At 47.4% G+C, this 18,967-nt stretch overlaps 1 protein-coding gene across 3 annotated transcripts in view; it reads left to right on the top strand.

The window, feature by feature from the left end:
• FZD3 (frizzled class receptor 3) overlaps positions 1–18,967 on the top strand; it is a gene marked incomplete at both ends in the record, with an annotated part of 39,391 nt that overhangs the window by 1,278 nt on the left and 19,146 nt on the right. The gene's annotated exons all lie outside the window — the stretch shown is intronic.

The raw sequence follows: 18,967 nt of genomic DNA, 5'->3' as shown, positions 1-18,967 counted from the left end.
TGCTGCAGTTAAACCCCCTGGAGATCTTGGAAGCCTCCTTTTTATCCCCGAGGCTTCTCCTCTCCAGGTGGAAGCTTTCCAGCTCTCTCCCTGCAGTGTCCTTCTCCAAGTCTTGGCCTTCCCTCCTGCATTTTTTTGCTGCTTCGTTCCTGGGATAATTTGAATTCCCTTCCCCTGTCCCTTTTGTTTTCCAGCCTTGTCCTTGCCCGTGGCACTTCACCCGGGCCGTGGGCATCATTTATGGTTAAAACCCCACTTTTCACTGATCGTGGCCAGCGCTGTGCCCATTTTCCAGACTTTCTGCTGCACGTTAAACCCAGGCTTTTCAGAGAACTGTCAGAAACATAATTTCTACTCCAGCCCCGTTTCTGGCCGCCGCTGGAAGCGGAGCAGTAATTCCATGGACCAGAACAACGGGTGCAATTATCCCGATTTTTGTGAAGCAGCTTTCTGCCTCCGAGAGGGGAACTGGGGAGGGGGTGAGCGCTGCTCCTCTGCCCTCTGAGGTGCGAAACGCGAGTTAAAAGCAGGAATTACCTGGCGTGAAACGCTGCAATTCACACCGAAGCCATTCTTAGGCTTAGCACGGGGCGCGTTGGTGGCGTGGGTGTGTTTAACACTCCCTTTTGCCAATAAAATCAGCATTTAAGGCGGCAGTTTCAGCCTGGGGATGGATTATGGGGCTGCTTCTGAGGAAGGGTGAAAAGGCTTTATCAAGCTTCAAATTCTCCCACTGCAGAGTTTTGAGCAGAAAAAAAAAAAAAAAAAAAAAAAAAGACTGAAAATCCACAGCTTTTCATCAATATATTCCCATTCCTTGCATTAACTCAGATTGCACTTTATTATACGCTTAGGGAGAGGGAAGTTTTTATTGTTTGGCTTTTTAGGCATTATTTAGTGGCTCCATTATGGAGCACTCAAATGCTGGGCTGATCGAAGTCTGTTGAATGTTGCATTGTGGTATTTTCTGGGAACGTCTCTGGTCTCCGAGCCCCCACCCTGGCTGCTGTGAACGTAAAATAATGTAGCAGCAGAATCGGGGTGATTCATTCGGTGTGCTGCAGGGAAGGCCTTGTCATTCTCACAGTTTTCCACTTTTTCACAGCAGTTCCTGATTAAAAAAAAAAAAAAAAGCCAAGAAGAATTCATCTTATTTGTGCTGGAAGGGCACAATACAACGAGGAGTGGAGGTGAAGCAAAAATGAGAATTATTGTAGCTGTTGTCTTGCCATCAATAAATTCCATGTACTTCTCTTCCCATACTGCTGGTTGCTTAAAAACTTATTTATTGTTTCTTGAAAGCTTGGAAAAATCAGTTAAGTTGCCTTTTTGAGAGTTAAGGCTGGTGTAATTCCTTCGTAATTGTAATGAAGTCACATCATCAGGTTAGAGAATCAATAAAATCGGGGAATCCCAGAATGGTTTGGGTGGGAAGGGACCTTAAAACTCATCCAGTTCCAACCTGGACACCTTCCACTATCCCAGGTTGCTCCAGGCCCCATCCAGCCTGGCCTTGGACACTTCCAGGGATCCAGGGGCAGCCACAGCTTCTCTGGGAATTCTCTTCCAAGGCCTCACCACCTCCACAGGGAGTTACTTTTCCTCAGCATCCCATCCAAATCTCCCTTCTTTCGGCCTTGATTAAACAAAGGCAAATAGAATATTCCATCGGGGTCCCTGCTGGAATCAGCTCCCAGTCCTTGATTTACTCCTGGGAGAGATAATTCCTTAAGCTTTGTGCTGTGCTGCAGCCACGAGGCTGCTTTAATCTGGGAACACTGAAGGGGGCAAGGGTGCTGCCTCCAGGAGCGTTATTTTATTCCCAAATATCCCTGAAGGATCTTTCAGCGGAGGACGAGCACCGATCCAAGCTGGCTCTGGCAGGGACTGAAATGAGAATTATTTTGCCTCTGCTGTTGTAAAAGCAGCAATAAAGGGGTGCTGGCACCCCAGTGGTGACAGAGCACGGAGCCACGAGCTGCCGGTGTCCAGGGCAGGAACTTCCCAGCTCCTGTGGCCGGGATGAGCTGTCCAGGCCGGAGCAGAGCCAGGAGCTGTCCAGGGCTTCTCGCTTCCCGACTCCGGAGGGTCCCTGCGGAGCTGTCACATCCAGCGTGCTGTGAGGCGTTGGTGAGGTTTTCTATAACCTGCTGGCAGGCTGGTTTTTGGCAATACCCATCAGGAATCGCTGGTTTCAGCAGTGCTGGTAGAACTTCTCTCCCGGACATTCCCGAGGATGCTGCTGCGGCATCGGGATGGCGCTGCTCCCCCGGCTCTGCATGTTACATAAATCCATAAATCCTGGGCTGATGGAGAAGTCAAATTACCCCTCTACCCCCCTTGGGGACCTGACCTTGTTTACCCATCTCTTTGGATTATTATTGCTCCAAAGAATTATCTTCTGACCCTTTTCCACTTAATATTCCTCTGGCCTTGAAGGATTTGCTGACGTGTGAGCGTAGCCAGCGGTGGGGGTTTATCTGCCTTAACTCAGGTTTTGTAGGCAAACATTTTGATCAGAAAACATGGAAGTTTGGGGCCTGTTGGAGCCCGTGGCCACTCACTGACAGCTTTTGTCACTGCTGAAGAGAAGCAGTTTAATTTGATGATTGCCAGGCTTTTGGAATTAAATAAGCTCCCAGCGCTTCTTTCTCTTCACCCTGATTTTTATGGGACCCCACAAATGATGGTGGGGATCAAAGAGGCTTTAAAGGACAGGAGCCAGACATGGCTGAGGGCTGAATGGGTCCCTCTGAGTTGTCTTTTGGGATTATACTGGAGGTCAAAGACCCTAAAAAGGAGGCGACGCAGTCACCATATGGCCAGGGAGATAACGTGCTCTTCCTTTGCAGTCCATTCCCATTTTCCTGACCCAAGAAGAGAAGCAGTAGGGACTGAGGGATGCAGCTGCGTTGGCCAGGACATGGAAAAGGGGGAAGTGGAGAAATTGTGTTGTCCTGCAGTTGTTCTGGGGTTTGCAGTGTGAGGGAAGAAGCTGGAAGGGCAGAGGAGCGATGTCCCCTCGTGTGCTCCTGCTCCATCAGCATCCCAGGGGTCACCAGGGAATCAGGGCACTGATACAAACAAACGCCCCAGTCATGGATTTTTGGAATATTTAGAAGCAGAGCCAGTTAATTCGCCACAGAATATCCAACCACAGATGTGAGGACATCTGATTTTTCATACCGTGTTTCAAATTTAGCTGTTTCTTGCCTGTTTTGGTGCTCACAGAGGACAATTCCACGGACCTCACACGCTGCAAGGTCTGCATGTCCTTGCCAGCCCTGTTTTTGTCCCCTTTGGAGTCTTAGTTCATTTTTTTCATCTTCTTTTTGAAGTGGGGGAGAACCAGAGTGTGCTTAAAATGGCACCAACAGAAGGCATAGCTGTATTTATTCCCAGCCCAGTGCCAACATCTGGGATCAGAGGGATTTTTCCAGCAGAGGTAGGTCAGGTATTAAGTGGCTCACTCAGTGGTGTTTCTTTGCTAATAATCACCAAGGATGGGCAGAATGTGGAGTGGAAAATCCTTAACTTCTTACCCCCTTAATTCCACCTTTATTCCTTTTCTCCTTCTGCCTTCCCTGTGCATTATATCCCAAATTTCACACTTCTCCTTGGCTTTCTGTATTCCTCAGTTCTGCCTCCCAACCTCCTGGAAGCACAGGCACATAAAGCTAATGGAAAAGGGGGTTTTAATCAGGCTGCTGTTGTGTAAGCAGCCTGATCTTAGGCACTAATTTGCAGCAAGGATTAATTTTCTCGTTAGTGTGTGCGATTATGATCCCTGCAGAACAATGGAGCCGGGCAGGATCACAGGGAAGCGAGCAGTGCTCCAGCTGATTAAAGCCTTCTCTTTCATTAATTTTATATTCTCTTATCCCCAGCTGGAATTTTTACCTTAGATACAGCCACGTAAAGCTTTTAAATTTGTTTCATTGTTAAAGCAAAGCTGGGCTCGCAGAGATGATTCTGCGGCGTGCGGGCAGGGCCAAGGAATTCCTCATCGTGTCCTTGGGAATTCCTGCTCGAGGAATACCTGGGGCTTGTCTGTTCGAAATGCAGCAGCAGCCTCTGGTTCAGGCTTGATCTGCAAAGGGCACCGGTGTTATGCAAAGGTGAAATCCTTAGTGGGAAAGAACAATCTGGGAAGAGCCAGGGCTGCTACATCCCCGAGCAGCTTTCGTACAGGAATGAGCGTGATCCGACAATTCTGTAAATGAGGTTTCTGAGGGAGCAGTTCAGCCTTGGCTGGGCTCGTGCTGGAGCCATGCATTGGATCCTTTTCGCAGGAAGATCCGAGATAATCTGAGGGAATGTTGCAAGTTCCACGGATAGTGCCTGATTTCGATGGTTTGGACAGCAAGAGCAGCCGCGGGAGGTGATAATTTGCACTCAGATGAAACGCAGAGCTCTGCGTTTCATGGACCTGCGCTGAGGTTGGTGGAGGCCTAGGGAAGAAAGGGAAGGAGGCTGGGAATCTTGGGAAGCAGTTAATCCAGACAAAACGACATCGAGGAATAGGTGCAGAGAAGATGGAATTTTCGGCTGCTGCTGTGTGCAGCGGTTTGTGTTTGGGGGATGTGGTAACTCTCAAAGTTGGCAGGACACAGGGAATGGCTTCCCTCTGCCAGGGGGCAGAGTTGGGTGGGATACTGGGAAGGAATTCCTCCCCGTGAGGGTGGGAAGGGGCTGGGATAGAATTCCCAGAGAATTTGTGGCTGCCCCTGGATCCCTGGGAGTGTCCAAGGCCAGGCTGGACAGGGCTTGGAGCACCCTTGGTGGGAGCTGTCCCTGCCCGTGGCATTTCCAGGTGTGATGGATCCTTCCTTAATTGTTCCACATCACGTGGAGCAGTCTCTGAGTTGTTCCTTCCTACCCCTGCACTCCAAGAAACCAGAGAAAGGCACCCGAGGGCTGAGCTTTACTGAAAGAACGAGTACCAAGAAGAGATTTTCCTTCCAAAATGAACACAAAGCACACGAGGGTTCAAACTCCTGCCTGGGGATCACCAGCGCCCAAATATTAAAGCAAAATCACAGGCGTGAGAAACCCTGATTTTTTTCTCTGCCTAACACATCTTCGCCAGAGTATAATTTAAGAATTATTGATTTTCAGTCTTTGATGTTTGTTAATGAGAGCAAGGTGCCACGTGAGTGTTTTTAGAATGCTGACTACGGCAGTGAGAGGTAAAACGAAGAGGATGAAAGGGTTGGGGGTTTTGTGAAATTGATAAACCAGTGCTTGCACGCTGGGGATGAACTCTGCCACCACGTTCGTATTTGCCTGGATCAAAGATTAATTCTGAACGACGATTCGAGTGGAAATAGGAAGGGGAAGTTTAGCCTTAATGGCTTAGTGCAAACATGGAGGGCGGCGGGGCGAGGAAAAACATTACTTTTACATAAAGATACAGTTGAAAGTAAATGCTGCACGTCTTAATCAAGATGTATTCACAGGGGGATGTTTTCGGGGTCAGGGAGGCAGATGGCTCTGCAGCGTGCCTCGTTCTGCAGCAGCTGGTGCAGCCTTAAGGAGGAATTATCAGCAAAGGTGGAACGCACACGAGTTTATTTGGAAGAGTTGAATACAAAGTACTGCGCAGCCAGTTGTCGCTCTGCAAGTGTAAATTCAGGTGCCAGGGAATGTTGTGCTGCTGGAGCATCTGGGGAATATTTGTTTTACCTTTTACCACTCCCTCACCCACCACAAGGTCACAGATATTTGGGGTTTTTTGCTCAAAAGCCCCAGAGATGGGTCCTTCCCATCTTTGTGAGGGCTTTGTGTAAAAAACAGGCAGTGATTTAAATAATGTTTGGCTGCTTAAAAGCGGGCTGGCTTGGCTGGGATGTGCTTTTTGTTTTGCTGCTGCTTGGAAATTGGCTTTCCCCTGCTTTTTGTGGTGTGGGATGGTCATTCCAGTTGCAGAGGGGAAATCACCCCAGAGTGAGAAGACGAGGAATAAATCTGGAGTAACTTCGGCACCGAGGAGCAATTGTCAGAAATACTTGTCTCGCTGGCATGGCTGCAGTTTCCTTCTTTGATTTGGGAGGCATTGGTGAGTTTAGAGGAAGTTGAGGTGGCTTTTAAGGGTTTGAGGCACCTTCCACTGTCCCAGGTTGTTCCAAGCCTCGTCCAACCTGGCCTTGGACACTCCCAGGGATCCAGGGGCAGCCACAGCTTCTCTGGGAGTTCCAGCCCAGCCCCTCCCCACCCTCTCAGCCAGGAATTCCTTCCCAATATCCCATCCATCCCTGCCCTCTGGCACTGGGAAGCCATTCCCTGTGTCCTGTCCCTCCAGGCCTTGTCCCAAGTCCCTCTCCAGCTCTCCTGGAGCCCCTTTAGGCCCTGGAAGGGGCTCTGAGCTCTCCCTGGATCCTTCTCTTCTCCAGGTGAACACCCCCAGCTCTCCCAGCCTGGGGGCTCCAGCCCTCGGAGCAGCTCTGTGGCCTCTTCTGGCTTTGCTCCAACAATTCCATGTCCTCCTTATGCTGGGAGCACCAGCACCGTGCTCAGTACAGGGAAATACTTGTGTTATTCTTCAGATTTATCCATTTTCTCCCTGGACTCCTCACGTTCAAAAGCACATCCACGCAAATCACTGGCAGTTACATGAGCTGGGCGTGCTGTGAAGCATTTGCTGTTGTTTCTTCAGTCCGTTTTGGATTTTTTTATTTTTTTTTTTTTTTAATCTTCAATAAACCACCTGCTGGTTTTACATTCCCTGCTTTTTGTGCTGAAGACACAGCGAGCGAGTTTTCCTCTCGGTATCATCAGCGATTTTACAGGGCTCGTCCTCCTGCTGGCTCTTTTACAAGCTGCAATCATCAGAAGGTGCCACGTTTATATTTTTATGGAGCAGCTATTCCTGGTTTTATGGAGTAGATGGATGTGCTGCAGCGCTGACAGACGCCGTGTGACTCTGTCACGTCACTCCTGTGGGGACAGTCACAGCCAGACCCTTCCGTATCCTGCGGAACCGTCCGGCTCAGCCGGCCCTGCGTGTCAGGAGCTGCAGCTCCGTCCTCCTGACCCTCTGCTGCTTCCATTTCTCCATAAGGCCTTGATAAAACACCTCCAGAGCCCTTCAGTCGAGGGGATTTTTCAGGAGAACGTTAAATTCTCCTGTTGGGTTTGGGAATCGCTTCTTCCCAGTTTCTCTGCGGTCTCCTATAAATCAATTCAATGGGATTACGTGGGTGCAGAACCAGCACGAAGTCGGATGCTCAGTCCTTCAGGGTTTATTTAATTTTGTCTCGTTTTTAAGACTCTCTGGACCCACTTTCAAGATCCACTGGAGGTCCTGGCCTTGTGTTTTCAGCAACACCTTTCCCATTTTCCTCCCATCTCGCGATTTTAGCCGGGATCCCCCCCTGGCTCCTCCCGTGTCCCGAGGAGTTGTTCCTATGGCTACCCCCCGCTTGTGGGGGGACAAAGGTTGGCATGTTGGTCCTCCCGAGCCAAATTCTGCCCTTTGACTCCCACCCCTTTTCACACCCCTCGCTAAGCTTGGCCTCTTGCTCCATCCGAGGCTTGTCAGCCGGGGGGTTCCCATGGAAACAGGGAAGGAAATTTGAAAAGAGAAGCACAAAGGGCTCCTTAATTTGAATTTGAACAAGGGAGGAAGGCTCCGTGTAGTTCATCTTTGTGTGGCGTGGAAGCCCGAAATTTATCTTCTGAAAGTTGCTTTCAATTTGTAAACTCGTTCATATTCCTTGTTTCTTGATTTATAGGACAAAAGTTGTCATGTCCGTGGCGCTGAGCGAGGAGAAACATCTTTCTTTATAAATTCAGGGAGACAGCTCTGGGCAGCCGCTCGTTTTCTTCTCCCCCCTCACAGCTCCGAAAGCATCGCTCATGTTTTTAACATTTCTCCCTGAAAACTCACATGTATTACATATTTTCCCCTTCGTAAGGACTCATTCATATTGTCAATTATCCGACATCGCTGCATCCTTGTCTTTGTGGGGGAGTGGGTGAATGATGTGTCCTTGAGAATCAGCAGAGACTGAATCCCGGCTCCTGAGAATTCCTTTTCCCTCCTTATTGTGCATTTTAACCCTCACGGTGCAGGTGCAACACGGAAATGTAACTGCAGAGGATAATGTGGTTAAAAAGTTTGACCTTGGATTTCAGCTTTGCTGCTTGTTGTCAATAATAAAGGAAAAAAAAAAAAAACCAAAGGCAAGGAAACAAAAATATCGTGGGATGGCAGCATTTTACCTGCATGTTTTACAAATGCGTCAGATTGTAAAGTTTGATGTGAATTTCTTAAAGGACAGGGAAGTTACTTTGCCTCCAGGTTTTCCTCTGTGGCTTTTCGAATGACAGATGAACCAATTCTTCCAGAAAAGGTCTTTACCTCACGTCGGAGAAATACCATTTAAAAGGAGTTATTTGGGACTCTGTCCTCCAAATCTCGTGGCTAAAACACTGACCCTGCTGAGCCCTCAGGCATTTTCTTTCCCCTCCCTTTGGAAATCATCCCTGTTGCTGACAATAACCTTCATTAAGTGGTATCACAAAAAAGGCAGCGTAATTCTCCAGATCCATCGGCCGCTTTTTTCCCCTGGCACCACGGGAGGCGGTTGCTTTTGTCTGGGAATTGCAAACTTCCAGGCTTTTAAAATTTAGCCTTTGCTTCCCCTCCCACTTTGTAGTGGCAGCCTGGAAGATTCCAGGGTCACGGAGGGGGCTCGGGGGAGTCGGAGCCAGGACTGGCAGGGATCTGTGGCCTGTGGATGTCCTGATCCCGCTGTATCCATCAGAAAGGAGCCGGTGGGGTGGATTAAAGGACACATTTTTGATCTCTGGCTGTCAGTGCTCATCCTTGAGTTGGGAAGCAGTGGGAGCCGGGAGCGAGGGAAGAGCTGAGCTCGTTAACGAATGCACGGACACTCCTTCCCACTCTGCCAGCCCCATCCTGCTGCTTCCAGCTCTTTTTTGCCTTCCCTACCCCACAGCCCCACTCCTGCTCTTCCCTCAGCTGCATTTTCCAGCCTTTTGGACACTTTTATAGACACATAAAAGGGGATTTTTGCAGCGTTGGGCAATTACTCAGTGGGAAAACGCTCTCACCCCTCTTGCCTCTTGCAGCCCCCTCAAGGAACTCAGTGAAGTCTTTCCTCCTTTCATAGTCTGATCCCACCGATTCCATTCCGTGTCCATTCCAAACTCCCCTGCAGGACATTCCATCCCCATCCTGACATTTCTAGGAGTGGCATTCACTGTTCAAGAAGGTTTTGGAGGGGTTCTTCCACAGCATCCACAGGTGTTTGCTTCTCTTTATTCCGTTTAACTGGGAAAGGGTTTGGAATCATCATCCTGGGCAGGGGCCTCGTGTGGAGCAGTTGCATCATCTTTTTGTGTTCCCTCTCTCTTATTAATCCAGTTATTGTTTGGCCTTGTGAGCATTCCAGACATGTGGGAGCAATTTTCCCCAAAAACTCCGTCTGTGGTACAGAAGAGAGCTGGGAACGAACTCCTGGCCTCAACAGGGAGAAAAATCCCGGACTTTTGAGGGCAAAATATTCTTTAATCTACTTTGAGAGCAGCAAAAACCCTTTTAGGGTGCCGCAGAAACAAACAAGTGGAGGCACTGTGGGAATTCCTGTCAAATATTTATCTGGTGAATTATTAACTGGAAAAATCGAGTCAGTGGCTCGGGTTTGTCCTCAGTTTGATGGTTTGGGTGAGGATTTCAGGACTGGTTGTTCAGAGGTGGATAACAGCTGTCTGGCCAGTGGAAAAGAGGGATACAATTGCAATTATTTTTAATTCTTTTCCCCCTGTAGCGTTCAGCTGTGACCTCATTAACTTGGCACTGAATAGAAGGGAGAGTATTGCCCTGATGAATCTTAAATTTTAATTTACAGCTGCTGCGTTCACACATGGGTTTTTTTTAGAAATGGTTAGTGGTTTAAAAATGGTTAAAAATTGAAGTCACCAGCTAATTATCTTAATTCCTCTATTTAGAAGCATAAATTAATTTTAATTTAATCCACTGGAGTAAATTGAGGTATTCTCAGTCTTAACTTTCCTGTTCTGTATTAATTTCTGATGAATAGAAAGGCCTGTTGGGTTGCCCTCTTGTAATTCCTTGATTGGGTGAAAGAAATTTATATTGGGATGGACAATTTCTTTGAAAAATTGAAAAAAAAATCCCAATAAATTCAGGCAGTGTTTGTTCAGATCCTACAGACTCACTGGAGAATTGTAATTATAAAAGAAAGGACAATCTCTTTCCAAAGACTGAAGTTTTCCCCCAAACCCACCTCATTTCCTCGTTGTTTGTGTCCAGCTGTGCAGGTGGCACGTGGGAAGAATTCCATGGCTAATACCAAAATAGGGGAAGTCGTTCCTGAGATTCAGCTAAAGCTCACCTTGGATTTTTGGAGTGGCTTTGTCGACTCGCTCACAGCACAGGGTGATTTTGTGTGGAGCCCCAGGGAACCCTGAGAGAAACACTCTTGATTTTTCACCCAAACTTTCGGGTAAATGTACAGGTTTTCCTGAGGAAAATCTGGTTTATGTCATAATCTGGCCACATCTTCACGTGAAGAGTGTTAAGTGCTGCAGCTTTACTTTTCTTCTGTTGGAAGTTGCCTGAAATATTTCCAAGCCCTCAGAATCCTCACAAACAAAATAGTCTGGAGTTGTAAATTGGAAAATGCCTCTTCCCGGGGAGTGGGAGAGCAGAGAAACAGTAACAGCTGTGGTGGAGTACACGTGGAATTAAATGGGAGGTGCTGCTGAGCTGAGATTTGGAGGTGCTGCAGCTTAGTTTGGGTGCATCCTACACCAGTAAATGCAGAGATATGAGGAAGGAATTCTTCCCTCTGAGGGTTGTGAGGGGCTGGGATGGAATTCCCAGAGAAGCTCTGGCTGCCCCATCCCTGGAAGTGTCCAAGGCCGGGCTGGACGGGGCTTGGAGCAGCCTGGGACAGTGGAAGGTGTCGGGGTTGGAGCTGGATGAGCTTTGAGGTCGCTTCCCACCCAAACCATTCCATGGTTCTGTGATTCCATATCTCAGGGGACAGCAGGGCTGTGGAGTTTGCAGAGAGCAGACCAGGAAAACCATCCTGCATTATTTATGCCCGTGGAACACAACCTGCTGATTTTTGAATTACTTCCACCAAAAGACAGCTCAGTGTCCTGGAGTGACAGTGCAGCCTGCCTGGAAAGCAAACACGAGGGAAAAAGAATAGAATGTCTTTATTAGAAGTATTCTAAACAATACATTTTGATGATTGCTCTGTGAAATAGCCTTAATTTTGAGGCCCAAAGATGTAAATCTTTCTCTCCCATCCAAGTGCAGACAGCGTGTGTGTGTGGTTTTGCTGGGCTGTAGATTGAACAGATGGTCTGCAATGTTAGATTAAGACACAGCTGTTAAAATATCAGCATTCGTGTGTCAGACACGTTCTGTCTGCTATCCAGGATGGTTCTTACAACGTTAATCCAGCAGATTGTGTTCTTACTTCAGTTTGCATCGTGTTATTTATGAGGATGGTTGTGGTGGCTCAGTGTTGAGCTCTGCTCCTTCCCAAGACCAAAAACCCTGACTTTTCCATGGAGATGCATCCCTGTATCCCCTGAGTACTTCTGGGGTTTAATTTGGGCAGTAACCATGGGGCAGAGACTTTGTGGATGCCACAGGATCTTTTCTTGAAGGATTTAGGTGAGATTTGTTTTCGTAGGAGCAAAATTCAATCATTTAACCTCTTCCCAAGGAGATGCTGGTCCTGATTGTAACCAGGGAAGACACGAGAGCTGTTGGATGGTGATTCCTTCTTGGAGAACATCTCCAACATTCCCAGCTCAGGCAGGAGGGGATTTATTCCGACTGACTCTGCCGTTGTTTTCCCGTGGATGGAACCAGGTGTTCTGGCTGGTGGGAGAATCCTGTGAGAGGATTCCAACAGCAGACTGGCTGCCAGGGGAGCAGCAGACAAAGCTTCCTGAATTCTTTCAGCGTGGATGGATTGTCTCCTGCAGCCTTTTTGGCTGCCAGAAGTTCTGCTCCTGGATTTCCCAGCCTCCTGCCCCTCCTGGCTGCCAAAAGTTCTGCTCTAACAGCCTCGTGCCTCTTCTCTGCCGTGGCAAGAAGGGTTTGTCTGCTGTGCTGTGGGACTGATGCTCTAAAACTCACTTTAATTTACCTTAAACCCGAGTCAGGGTGGCAGAGGAAGAGGATAAATAAACTTCTGCCCCTTGTGAGACTGCCCCTAAAGTGCCTTAGGTGACAGCTGCGATTTGTCCTCATTTTGTGACCATTTGGTGACAGCAAAGCTGACATTTAAGGCGGTCAGAACACTGCAGGTCCCCCTGGTTGATCTCCCAAGAAGCACTTGGGCTTGAATGCCAAAATTCAGCAAATAGGAGCCTTCTGCCATCCTCATCCCAGTGGAAAACACAGAGATCCAATAGGCTGCACTGGCTTGTAATATTAAACATTCTAGATATCCTGCTGCATCAGCTGGGTGAAAAACCACAGCGAAGTCACACATGAAGTAGTAGAAGTCATCAAGCCTTGGGGAAAAAAAAGTGGTGATCAAAAACCCTCCAGTGGGAGGGTTCAGCGTTTCTTATGGAATTTCTTATGTTTGGAAATCCAGCTTGTCTGGTTTTGTTCTGCAGGGTGTTAATGTTGTGTATTCTGTGGCAGGCGCTGCCATCCTGTATATTTACAGCTCTAAAAAATCAAAAGGGGAGGCAAATCCAAATGGTGACTTCGAATTTTGGCTGTGTCCTTATCTGTATTTTCCATCCTATTTGTGATTTATAGAAATCCCCTCTTTTTTGAGCACTGAAGAATCTGATCTGGGTGCAAATCCCATCGTGTGCTCTCCGGCCAGTGTCAAATCCTCTGACAAACCCCACCAAATGCTTTTCCTCCTTTGCTCAGCAAGAGAAATTTTTGAGCAGTGGATTGTCATGCTCCTCTCTCCTGGTTTTTTCCAAGGAGACTTCCCTGGAGCTGGCAGGAATTGTGTGATCCTGCTGTGTGGATCAGGGAAGGAGAAGGAGAAGGAGACAGAGAAGAAGAAGAAGGAGAAGGAGAAGGAGACGGAGAAGGAGAAGGAGACAGAGAAGAAGAAGGAGAAGGAGACAAGGAGAAGGAGATGGAGAAGGAGAAAGAAAAGGAGAAGGAGACGGAAAAGGAGAAGGAGACGGAGAAGGAGAAGAGATGGAAAAGGAGAAGGAGAAGGATACAGAAGGAGAAGGAGACAAGGAGAAGGAGATGGAGAAGGAGAAGAGAAGGAGAAGGAGAAGGAGAAGGAGAAGGAGAAGGAGAAGGAGAAGGAGAAGGAGAAGGAGAAGGAGAAGGAGAAGGAGAAGGGAAGGAGAAGGCTGGTGTTGCTCCACTTCTCAGCACAGGTCTCCTTGTCCTTCCCACGGTGACAGCAGCACCAGAGCATTTCCCAGCGGGCCTGGAAGCAGTGATCACTCTCCCACTTGGAATGTCATCTTTGCAGGAGATGGAAATGTGTCATTTCCTTGAAAAATAGGATTTTGACGAGATTTACAGCTCCTGCCCCGGAGTCTCTTCCTTGCCCAGGCAGTGTCTTTATTTAACAGTATCAAAAATACAATCCAGAGGGTGGTGGATGTATTTCCCTGGTAATATCCCTCTGGAATTCTCCCAAGCCCATCACAGCAGGCATATGGAGAGGAAGGAGGAAGCCCAAACCCTCTCAGCTGCCACCAACCCAACGCTCCCTGCAAATGGAAATGGTTACCAGGACCACCCATCTTCATTCCCCCATTCCCAAAACACGAATCCCACATCCAGGAAAAGCTGACAGATGGATGCCGTCTTCCAGAGGAACTTTGGAATTTAAAATGCAGCAAGAGACCTCTTTAAAGAACTCGAGCAGATGGCTTTGCTTTTAGTCCTATAGGCAGAGATTAATGTCATTCCCTGTCTTTTAACTACTTCCATCTTTATCCTCCTTTTTTTCTTCCTGCAGAAATTAACCTTGGCTGTCTGTTTGGAGACAGAAAGCTTGGGATGGTTTTTCATGATTGCTGCCCTCTCTGAGTAAGGCAGGTAAAATAATTGGCCTTGGGTTTAAAGTGAATAACAAAGTGAGTGCCTCATCCAACCTATAGCACGAGAAAAATATCATTTAAACCCACAGTAATTGCTTGTCTTTTTATATTGTTGGAGTTACTTAAATAACTGTTTAAATGCAGGCATTTATTTTTAGTGCTAAGGTAAAAACAATCTGGTTCTTTTTTTTTCCCCTTCCCAGCCCCTAAAGCAGTGCAGTGTCAGTCTAATCCTCACTGCTACCAGGATTTTTCCAGCTGCCATCAAATTATGAGGTGTGGGATATTGAAAGGCTGTGGGTCACGGGGTTCATAGGGATAATTGGGAATCATTTTATTCCATGCTGGAGGGGAAAAAAGCTCAACAGGCAGCCAGAGCCATGCCCCGCTTGGCTTTTCGTACGTGTGTAGCACTGTGAAAAACCAGAAATAATTCCAAAAATAAAAGTACACCTCAGTTTCTCAACAGGGAAGTTGTTGGTGAGGTGAGCAGGGATGTGCTTTGTGCCAGGAATTCTCACTGGGCGTGTCTTGGCACCGTGCACTCAGAGCAGGCTGGGGCAAAGTCACCTTTTGCCTTTAGAAAGCAGAATGAGGGGTCTGCAGCAACCGGAGTCGCACGAAGTTGGGTGAACTGCGTTGATTCCAGAAGAAACAAACTCACTCCTGCACACCTGGCTGTGCTCGTGGCGCTCTCTGCCACCTTTAATTTCACGGCACAGTCCAGCTCATGCCAAACTGGGTGGGAAAAGGTAGAAATGGCTCTGGTCTTCTGCCAAGTTCAGGCCCCAAATCCCTGCTTTTTGCTCTGCTGTGGCCGGGTGAACATTCCCTGATTTTCTTCAGGAAGCAGCAGCCGGGTTGAGGCAGGACCCTGTTTGATCCCAGCAGCTCTTCAGCTCAGGTGTGAACCTGGAGCAAACGTCTCCAGGTGGAGTGTGAGTGCCAGGAGCGTGGGCTGCAGGATCCAGTGAATCCAGAGGGGTTCACAGGAGTCAGGGGCGATGGAAAATAAGATTTTCAGTCTCGAGGAAACCAATTCTGCTCGTGACAGCCGTCAGAAGCAAGGGGCCAGATGTGCTCAGTGGAAGCAGGAGCTGTCTGCAGAGCTAAGTCCAAAGCAGCTCCAGTTCTCCAGGGAAGGCAGCCTGGAGGGCATTAGTGCCCGTGCCCTTTGAGACACAATTCCTGGTTTCTTCCATCAAAGAGCGGGAGATGCAGGACAAAGAGCAGCTCGTGTGGCTGCTCTGAGCCAGGATGTGCCCCGAGGCAGCTGCTTCCACCCGGGAATTGCAGCAGCAATTGAGAGTCATAGCATCACTCTCTTCCCAGGAGCCTGAGGGGAGAAAAGATCCCTCCTTCCCTCTTGGGATTTATGAGGATGCTTCCTGTTTAGTTCTCTGTTCAAAGAATGGAATATAAAACCAAACAGAGTAGGGAAAGATCAGCCGAGTAATTTGGTTTAAATCGTGCAAAGTCACTTCCCAAAACCAGCCAGTTGAATGTCTGTGTAAATATTTTTTAATTGAAATATTTATTTTATTTACCTGATAAGAAAATAATTGGGTTTATTATCTCTCAGTATTACAAGGTCTGAAATTGGAACTCAGTTCCATGGTGTATTTATAGTTTGAGTTACTTCTCTTGTTTGTAACCAAAAATGAGGACTTGTTAAAAAAATTATTTGGAGTGGGGGAAAATCTACACATTCCAGCTCTCCTTTGGCTTTCATCCCTTGGGGAATGAAAGCTGGGGGCTGGAAGGAGATGATCTTTAAGATCCCTTCCAACCCAAACCATTCTGTGATTCCATGACCCCCTCCTCAAAACAAACCCGAGGCCAGCAGGAAATTTCTAATCTCTGCTAAAGCACGGCCATCGAAGCTCTTGATGGGAATAGCGGGGAAGAAAGGAGCTGGGGAAGAGGGAGAAGAAAGAGCTGGGTGAGGTTGTGCTGCTCTGAGGGAAGCAGGGACACAGGGCTGGGACACAGCACCTGGGTGGCAAAGCCAAGGACAGGAAGAGTTTATCTCTTCCTAAACATTTATCTCTTCCTCTCTTGGATTTCCTGGGACTTGGTCTGAATGACTGAAATCAGTTTGGCTGCCACGCCTCCTCTTGCCCTCGTCCTCTTCCTTTTTCCTCCTGGAGTTGTTCACCAGGCGTTTTTCAAAAGCGCATCCCATTCAACAGAGGGCCTTTTGTTCGGCACCGGCAGAGTCATAACTTGCTCTGCGTCCTTGGGCAAGAGCATAAAAAGAGTCTTTTAATCTCCCCGGGTTTATTTTTAATAGGGAACAACATAATCAGTAGGTGGAGGTGACTTTTCATCTTTGGAGCTGCAAGGGGGGAAGACAATTTGGGGATAATTTTTGGGGCGCTTTCAGAGGGAGCTGCCCACAGGCACAAATGCTGCTGTCTCTGCCTCAGAGCAAGCGAGGCTCTTTTTCTGTGTTATCAGGAGTCGTTGCAGGGATTTTTCTTCTCCTGTTCTCCAGCTCAGCCTCTTCAGGATTTTAAAGTTCGCAGGATCCCAGGATCATTGAGGCTGGAAAAGATCTTTGGGATCATTGAGTCCAACCTGTGACCGATCCCCACCGTGTCCCCAACCCAGAGCACGGAGGGCCACGTCCAGGCCTTCCTTGGACGCCTCCAGGGACGGGGACTCCAAACCTCCCTGGGCAACCCCTGCCAATGTTTAACAGCTTCTCCATGAAGAAATTCCCTCTGATGTCCAACCTGAAGCTCTCCTGGCTCAGGTTGAGGCCGTTTCCTCCTGTCCTTCCCTTCACCTGGAGCTGTGTTTGCACACCTTGAGTTGCTCTGGGGTCTCTTCCGAAACAGCTCAGCCTCTGCAGCTCCACCAAATCCAAACAGATCTTTTAAAAAAGGCAAAAGAGCAGGAAAAGAGGATTTTTGGGAACATCTTTTCTTAGTGGGAGGTGTATCAGAGGAAAGTAGGGGAGGAATTGTCAGGAGAACTTGGAATTAAGATGTGGGTTTGTACAAACCCACAATGGCAGGAGGCAAAGCTCAGGGGTTGGGGCAGGCATGGAAACAGGAGCTCTTTTTCATAAAGTTATAACTTAATTTTCTCATTTTCAGGGTTTTCTGAAAAGAAGAGAAGTTAAACTCTTACCAGAATAAAAGTGGAGTTCTTGTTTTATTTCCCTTTCCATCAAACAAAGGAAGATTTTTACCTTCAGCTTTTCCAGGCAGCTGGTGTAACTCCCTGGAATCGATTTCTTGGATCCACATGGTCAAACAATGGCTTTAACTCTGCTGTAGACAACAAATACTCACAAATAAATATATAAATAAAAATAATTCTGAAGTACATGTCCAGCCAAACAGAAGGAGTTCCTTGAGAAACATGAGCTTGTAAATGTAAATATTTCCCAGCTGCTGCTGCCTTTTTCCTGGTTGATAACTCCAGAGGCTCATCCTGTTCTTCCTGCAAGTTATTGCTGAATTTCATGGCTCTCCTGTTCATGGGATGTTTGAGAAATGAAGGGGATTTGTTGATGTTTAAAAAAACCCCACATTGAAATCGTAGCATGGTTGTGCCTTGTATTCCAAAAATTCACCTTTTGCAGGGGGAAGGAGACTTCTGGGAAGGATTGGAAGAGTAAAGAGGTGATAAGGGAGGTGTGAAACTTTTGCTTATAATTTCCAGTATTTGCCATTTCTGTTACCACAGAAGATGCCCTATTTTTTCCCTGTTAGATCAGTTCTACTCTATCGTTTGGAAAAAGAAAATGCTGAATTGCTTTAAAACACTTCTCAGGAAATTGCTGCTTGAGAATGTAATCGTTCTGCAGCTCCTCTTCAGCTGCACTTCTAATAAGATTTAGGATTTGGATGTATTTCTATATAGCAGGTTCATTTGTGCTTCAGCTATTGCACTGCACATTCCAAAGATTAGGATTCTGCTCCTTAATCCTGCTGGGCTGTGGAGAAAACTCTGCTATCCAAATAATGGACTTTTTCTAAAAGTCTGTGTAGAACAGAGCAGTGCCATTGATGAAGCCACTGTCACCTTTTCCCTTTGAGCTGTGATTTGAAGTACAAATCAGGATGAGAAGTGGCTCATGGAGGTGTTCTTGCAGTCTGGGGTTTGGTTTGTTTCATTCCAGAGTTGGAAGCCCTAATGTGTTCCAATATTCTCTAATTCCACTCTCACGGGAATATCATTGATCATACATTGATATCCAGAGAGACAGCGAGGCTTTGGATGCTGGTAGGTGCCCCAGAAACTTGGAATGAGACATTGATTAATTCCTGGAGAGTTCTGAGGACAAACCACAAAAAGCAAGAGCAGAACGAACCCACGCTGGACAGTAGGAATATTACGTGGATTATCAACATGCAGCAGCTTTCACTGAGACATAAATCCCTGTCCTCTTTATTTTTCCTTCTTTATCCTTCAGGAATATTCCAGACCAGCTGTATTTGCCCAACTCTGACAGATTTTCTCTCGGAGCTTCCGAGGAGTGTTGCTCTCACCGACACCCAAACCTGTTGTGAAGCACCACAGGAGCACAAGACACCGGTTATTTATTTTGACTTGATTTTTTTCAGGCTTTGATTTCGCGGTGCTTTCTGTTGGTTGGGCAAGAAATGGCATCTTGGCTGTGCCTTCACTGTGGTTACAGCCCTGTTCTGGGAGCTGGGAGGTTCTGTGGCTGTGTGGGAATTTATATAACTGGGATAACGTGAGGGCTGGGAATGATACACCTTCATGAGAGAACTGAAATCCCCACCAGCATTCAGCTGTCGAATTCCCACTGATTTTAATGCAGATTGAGTACATAAATATCCCTTGGGAATCTCTTCATTTGTCCCCATGGTCACCCATCTTCCTAAAACACCTCAGTTCTGTCCTGATGATCGTTTCTCCCAACAGCTGGGAA

This window comes from Coloeus monedula (assembly GCF_965178545.1).
Source record: "Coloeus monedula genome assembly, chromosome: 2".
In the NCBI taxonomy this organism is placed as follows: domain Eukaryota; kingdom Metazoa; phylum Chordata; class Aves; order Passeriformes; family Corvidae; genus Coloeus; species Coloeus monedula.
The sequence above is the reverse complement of the archived record's forward strand: the minus strand, read 5'-3'. Positions and strand labels throughout refer to the sequence as shown.